General features: G+C 41.4%; 1 pseudogene; it reads left to right on the forward strand.

Annotated features, from left to right (window-relative positions):
• Window positions 1-2,173: 2,173 nt before the first annotated feature.
• LOC138142106 (actin, cytoplasmic 2-like) lies at window positions 2,174-3,683 on the forward strand (annotated as a pseudogene).
• The last annotated feature ends 4,071 nt before the right edge of the window (window positions 3,684-7,754 follow it).

Raw genomic sequence — 7,754 nt, forward strand, 5'->3', positions numbered from 1 at the left:
GTACAAACAAAGCCAATGTAACCAAGATTAAGAGGGAGGTGGGAAATTGGGAAAGAATCTTTATAACCTATGTCTCTGACAAAGGACTCATTTCTAAAATATACAGAGAATTGAGTCAAATTTATAAGAATACAAGTCATTCCCCAATTGATAAATGGTCAAAGGATATGAACAGGCAGTTTTCAGAGAAAGAAATTAAAGATATCTATAAGCACATGAAGAAATGCTCTAAGTCACCATTGATTAGAGAAATGCAAATCAAAACAACTGTGAGGTACCACATCTCACCAGTCAGATTGGCTAAGATGACAAAACAGGAAAATGACAAATGCTGGAGAGGATGTGGGCAAATTGGAACACTAATGCTGGTGGAGTTATAAACTGATCCAGCCTTTCTGGAGGGCAATCTGGAATTATGCCCAAAGGGCTATAAATACTTTCATACCCTTTGACCCAGCAATACCACTCCTAGGGTTATATCCCAAAGACATCATAGAAGTAGGAGGAAGGCCCATATGTACAAAAATGTTTATAGCAGTTCTTTTTGTGGTGGCAAAGAATTGGAAATTAAGGGGGTGCGCATCAATTGGGGAATGGCTGAACAAGTTGTGGTATATGCATGTTATGGAATACTATTGTGCTATAAGAAACAAGGAGCAGATGGTCTTCATATTTACCTGGAGAGGCTTATACAAACTGATGCTGAGTGAGAAGAGTAGAACCAGGAGAAATTTGTACACAATTACAAACACAGTGTATGTGTGATGACCAACTTTGATAGGCTAGACTCTTCTCAGCAATGCAGTGATATAAGTCAATCCCAAAAGACTCATGATGGAGAGAAATGTGTGCATCCAGAGAAAGAACTAGAAAGAACTGAGTTTATATCCAGATGGAAGCAAAATACCTGATCTTTTTCCTTTTCTTGTTTGGTTTTATGTCCTCTTTACCATTTTTCATTCCATCTGATACAACCCCTCTTTATAACCTGACTAATGTATGATGTGAAAGTATTTACAGATCCTATACTTGACTATAAGCCGCCATGGTGGGGGGGAGGGGGACAAAATGTGAAACTCAAGGAATTGTGGAATTGAATCCTGTAAACTAAAAGGAAACAAACAATTTTTTAAAATTAATTTAAAAAAAAGAATGTTATTGCAAGCAGTGTCAGCCTTAAGGCCTTTGGAAACTTTAAGGCACTACAGAAATCTGAGCTATTATATGTGTGTTTGCTGACTTGTCTTCTTTTTCTTTCTGTTTGAGGAGTTTATAAGAGGAATTAATAAAAACTAAAGGGCATAAAGCAGTAATTAGGGAAATCCCCAGGTAAAGATTGGCAGTTTGGGTAATCCTTGCCTGAGGAAGGGGAAGGGAGGCCCAAGGCCTGCCAAGAGAAGACATAATCCTCAAATCCCAAAGCCTAATTGGGTAGGTAAACTACCTGTGCTGGAGGTTTATTTAGATCTGAAGGGCTGAAGGGGGAAACCCTTCTCCCATGGTATAACCCTCAAAACTAAGCGATTCTGCTAGAGATTAGGAAACCAAAATGCCAGGAGTTTAGGGGGTTGAAACTTTAATCTATTCAAGACACTTTTCTAAAGTTCAGGCCTTTTTCTTGGGGATACTTCTTTGCTTGCCCCAACTGATACTAATGCTCTACATGGCCCCCCTCCCCTCTTGTTTGGCCCTTAAAATGGAAGGGTGGCTACACCATTCCTAGAGCAGAATGCTTTGAGGCCTAAAGGCCCATGGCTCGATGGAAGGCCTCTACCAATTCCAATTGATACATTCCACACTGGCTCTCATATCCTCTTCTCAGGCCTGTACCCTTTATCCTTCAGGTAGCCCTCTTGCCTCAGCAAGTCAAATATATCTTGGTCAATGTATTTTTCTTCTCCATCCACCAATAACTTAAAGGTTATAACCTCTTGGAGCCTTTATTTCCTCATCTGTACAATAGGGATAATCATACTTGTACTCCCCATCTCACAGACTTGGTGTGAAGAAAGCACTCCAGAGCTGTGAGCTCTTCCACCCATCATGCACTTGCCTCCCCCTGCCTCCAGGTGTGACACCACCTCCTCTCTTCTCTTAAGGGTTTAAACTTGGCACTTCAAAGCTCACCAGGGATGATGTTATTGCTGCTCTCCTTGTTGACAATGGCTGTGGAATGGGCAAAGCTGGCTTTGCAGGAGACGATGCCCCTCGGGCTGTCTTCCCTTCCATTGTTTGGTGCCCCAGACATCAGGGTGTGATGGTGGGTATGGGCCAGAAAGACAGCTATGTGGGGGCTGTGGCCCAGAGCAAGAGAGGTATTCTGACCCTGAAGTACCCCATTGAACATGGTATTGTCACCAACTGGGATGACATGGAGAAGATCTGGCATCATACTTTCCACAACGAGCTCCATGTGGCCCCTGAAGAGCACCCTGTGCTGCTCACAGAAGCCCCCCTGAACCCCAAAGCCAACAGAGAAAAGATGACTCAGATTATGTTTGAGACCTTCAATACCCCAGCCATGTACATTGCCATCCAGGCTGTGCTGTCCCTGTATGCCTCTGGTCGTACCACTGGTATTGTGATGGACTCTGGTGATGGTGTGACCCACACTGTGCCCATCTATGAAGGTTATGCCCCTCCCCACGCCATCCTCCATCTGGATCTGGCTGGCCGTGATCTGATAGACTACCTCATGAAGATCCTGACCAAAAGAGGGTACAGTTTCACCACCACAGCTTCGAGGAAAATCATGCGTGACATCAAGGAGAAGCTGTGTTATGTCGCCCTAGACCTTGAGCAGGAGATTGCCACTGCTGCATCCAGCTCCTCTCTGGAAAAGAGCTATGAGCTCCTTGATGGTCAGGTTATCACCATTGGCAACGAGAGGTTCTGGTGCCCAGAAGCTCTCTTCCAACCATCTTTCTTAGGTATGGAATCCTGTGGAATCCACGAAACTACCTTCAACTCAGTCATGAAATGTGATGTTGACATCCGTAAGGATTTGTATGCCAACACCGTTTTGTCGGGTGGTACCACCATGTACCCAGGCATTGCTGACAGGATGCAGAAGGAGATTACAGCCCTAACTCCCAGCACAATGAAAATCAAGATCATTGCCCTGCCTGAGCCAAATACTCTGTCTGGATTGGAGGCTCCATCCTGGCATCTCTCTCCACCTTCCAGCAGATGTGGATCAGCAAGCAGGAGTATGATGAATCTGGGCCCTCCATTGTCCACCACAAATACTTCTAAATGGGACTGTTTGTGTTGTTTTTTTATTTTTATTTTTGTCAAAGGGTGTGACATGATGACATGATAATTGCCCAAAAAAAGAGATGAGATTGGCATGGCTTTGTTTTTGTGTTTTGTTGGGGGGTTTTTTGGCACTTGACTCAGGATTTAAAAACTGGAACGGTGAAGGTGATGAGCAGTCTAGGTATGTTGGAGGGCAAACATCCCCAAAGTTCTCCAGGGAGTCTTCAGGACTCTGATTGTACATTTGTTTTTTTTAAATAGTCATTCCAAATACCATCTAATGCATTGTGACAGTTACAGGCCTCTGTGAAGGTTGTCAAGGAGCAATGTAACAAACAGATCCCGAGAGGGAGGGGGAGGGGGGATGTACTAGTATGGCTTTAAGTGTAAATTATGTAATCCTTAAAAAAACTTTTTGTATCTTCTGCCTTAATACTTGTTCCTTTGTTTTTAATTGTCAGCCATATGGAATGGCTCCCTAAATTCCCTCCCTGCCCCCAACATAGATGTGAATGAGGACTTTTCTAGTCTCCCTTCGAGTTTTGAGATTGGTGCTAGTACTTGGGGGAAGGGAGGAGCTTTACCTGTTGTGATAGTAATGGAATATAAAGATTCCCCTGTATTGGCTTGGTTTTCAAATTGATTGTGTTAAAACCCAGAGCTTATTAATCCCACCTGTGGGATGGACTTGACTTGAAAAGAGAGTCCTGAACTGGGAGGAGCTGTTGACATAGATTTGGAGAGACACAAGAGAAAGGCAGAAGAACTTTTTGGAAGCAGCACCCTTTTGGAGGCAGAGAGAGACTGAGAGGATTGCTGAGAGCCACTTTCAATTGCCCTGGACTTTTGAGACCTGCCCCCTGAGCTGCCAAGGACTGAGGAGACATGGCTGTTTTGCTGGTACTTTGTCTGTTTTGATGTTGTTTTGCCAGATTTGTCCACTGGTGAAGGATAGTCCTGTTGTTGCAGAAGTTCTGGAACCTTGCTGTTGGTTCAGAGCTCCTGAGACTGTTCTGCAGACAGAGAGTGAATTCTGTCCACTGGTGAAGGACAGTGCTGTTGTTGCAGGGGTCTGGGAACCTTTCTGTTGGTTTCGAAGCCCTGGAGAAGGATTTTCTTGTTGTATGTTTACAGAAATCCTGGGAGAGGGTTTTGCTAATGTTTTCAGGGGTCCTAGAACTGTTCTGCAGACAGAGGATGAATTAATGAAGAGACTGGCAATGTATCTTGTGGCCTTACTAAGCTTTGTCTCCCCAGGAACAAAGATTGCTGAGAACTTGCCTCCTGTCAAGATGAAGAAAAGACCTCCATTTGGGTATTAAGTGCTGTGTTTAAACTTGTTGTAACTCTGGGGTAGATTCAATTGTGATCCAGGGGTGGGGAACTTTTGACCTTTTTGTGTTCTATGATTGAACAAATGAATGTACTTTACTTATGATTGGAAACTAATCTCCATTTGAGAAGAGGGGCTTTGTGATGGACTAAATGAAGGTACAGCCTAGGGGTGGAGTGGTATTTAGAACTGGGACTTTGTAATTGATTGAATGAATGTAAGGTCCTGGGGTGGGGTAGTACTTGGAGATTATTTAATCACACTTAGTAAATGCTGTATTTTGAATGATGTCATGTTTTGACCTCTGTTCTTAGTTTGTCACTGAATAAAATGGAGAGCACCTATGCTGGTATTCGGAACCTTGGGAAGTTGCCTTTCCTTGGCATTACATTACACCTGTACACTGACTTAAGACCAGTTCAAATAAAAGTGCACATGTTAAAGAAAATAAAAAAGGAAAGCACTCCAGACCTTAAAAGTGTTATACTGGATCTCCTTAAAGATCAAATATAATGTACAATTTGAAATCCTAATAATTCCAATTCTACAGGAAAGAGATAATCAGTGACTTGCAGTAAGAAAAGGTTAATTGATTCAAATTTTTGATAGAACACTTATAATACACTCACTATGTGCCAGAACTGTGTTAAGCAGTGATGATATAATTAGAAACAAGCATGATATTCATGACCCTCAAGGAGCTTACCTTCTAATGGGGGAAGTCAACACATAAAGGGAGCCCCAGAAGGGACTGGGCAGTAGTTTGGAGGATGGGGAAGTTTACATTTATAAACAAAAAAGTGAATTGATTCTAATTTTTTTTCCAGATAATAAGCTGTAGCATAGATTGCCTAGGCACTGGATCCATACTTTCATTGGTATAGAGAATGTCTTTCATAAAGAAATTGTTTCTCATACTATTTTATCTTTTTGTTTATTTTTTTTCCTCGTGGTTTTCCCTTTTGTTCTGATTCTTCTTTCACAACATGACTAATGTGGAAATATATTTAATAAGATCATACATGTACAGTCTTTATCAGATGTCTTGGGGAGGGGAAAGAGGTGCAAAAATGTAGAACTCAAAATCTTATAAAAGTTGGGGGCAGTTAGGTGGTGAAGTAAATAGAGCACAGGCTCTGGAGTCAGGGGGACCTGAGTTCAAATTCAACCTCAGACACTTGACACACTAGCCATGTGACCTTGGGCAAGTCACTTAACCCCAATTGTCCTGCCTTCCCCCTTCCAAAAAGAGGCCAAAAAAAAATGAAAAACTAGGAGAAATAAAGAATTGGGTTGCAAAAAAAAATTTAATCAATTAATGAAGAAAATGACCAAAAAGGAGAACATAATTTTTTTTAAAACCTCAAAAACATTTATATAAGCAGTAACAAATCTATTATCTACAGTATAAATGGAATCCCACAGAAAGATGTCCAACTACTGGAGAATACCCATACTTGACAGACCTAGAGGAGAGGTCAAGAGATAGCAACCTTCAGATTACTGATAATAATATTCCATTACATTCATTCAAGAAAACTTGGGAAAACCAAAGGATATGAACATTATTTCTGCAAATTTTCAAAGGTAATTTCCCAGAATTGGTGAAATGTAATCCAAAAGAATCTATAAAACCTCAACAAGAAATAATTCAAGATTTAACAAGCCAACATGTAGTTAAACTCTAAGCCTATAAAGATAAGGAGCAATACAACCAGCTTCCAGAAGAAATAAAGTAATCATTTGTCAAGGAGACACAATTAGGATGAGAACAGACTTTTCAAGGACAAAAAAAAAATCAATCAATAGGCATTTATTAAGAGTGATGATAGGTACTGTGCTAAGTGTTAATGATACAAAGACAAAAATAAAACAGACCCTCCCTCAAAGAGCTAATATCCAACTGAGGGAATAGGTCGAAACACTAAGGGGGGTGTGGGGGGGGAGATCAGGAAAGGCCTCAGACAGCTGAGACTATACTCAAAGGCCTTACAGCATGAGAAGATACCACACATGAAGTTTGGTCGACATAGCTTTCCAGAACCCAGGGTCACCTCCATGAGATACTATAGTAGGACTTTGTGGTTTCCAATGCAATGTCTCATTCTAAACTAGAATAATAATATTATTTAATAATTATGTGTTGTAAAAATGAATCCTCTTGCCTTTGTTTACAATGTTAAGACCCCTGTTAATAAGATCCCTTTGAAAAATGTCTGCTCTGAAATCCGTATGTGCCATACAGCTAGCTGAAAATATCAGCTGGTGAGATCATAGAAATGCTAATCCTCCATTTCTGGGGTTTTTTCCTCTAAGCCAGACAGACATTGCAAGTGATCTGCAGTGCTCCAAGCTGCCAAAAAAAAAAAAAAGCCCCAAACTATAATAAGTGTACTTTGCCTGAAGCTACAGGTTTGTCTTTGGAAGTTTTTGGCTTAGGTCAGAAGCAGCATGGCTTTGTGGGAAGAAAAGTGTGGTTTCCCATCTTGGCCCTGCCACACGTTAACAGGCAATATCAAGCCTCTCCAGAGCCAAGGGGGGTAGCACTAATGATCTCAAATCTCACTCCCACTTTTAACAATCTCTGCCTATCAATTTATGACAAGGGGTGTAAGAGTCTAATCAGTCTTGGTTGAACACCTGAGAATGGTAACTATGAAGTAATGGTAACTAAGTAGAACTGCCAGTGGTACATTAGTCAGAGATTTCTCTTTTTTTCAGACCATACCACAAAGCCATCAAGACCTGAGAGATACTTTTTTGTTCACTTGAACACAGAAATTCATGCTTGAGTAGCCACAGAAAACCAATATTACTTCTCTCTCTTTTTTTTAAGAAATCGGGGTTAAGTAACTTGCTCAAGGTTACACGGCCAGTTATTTCTGGGTGTGGTGCTAAGTATCAGAGTCCGGATTCGATCCCAGGTTATCCCGACTCTTACTCGCTGTGCTACCAGGCCGCAACATTACTTCTCTTAACTTAGCATTCATGAGGCCTACCAGCAGGGCGTTTACCAGCAACAATGGAATGGACCTTGGAGTTGGTCTGGTCCAATGCTGTCAAGCTGGAATAGAAACAGGGGCCACTAAACCATAAGTTAGGATTCCTGCAGGCCGCATGTTGACTAACAAAACTACAAACCGTATTATATTTTTTGTTTTTT

Source organism: Petaurus breviceps, unplaced genomic scaffold (genome assembly GCF_028583685.1).
Source record: "Petaurus breviceps papuanus isolate PSGF00001 unplaced genomic scaffold, PetGlider_PUasm1.0 90535, whole genome shotgun sequence".
Classification (NCBI taxonomy): domain Eukaryota; kingdom Metazoa; phylum Chordata; class Mammalia; order Diprotodontia; family Petauridae; genus Petaurus; species Petaurus breviceps.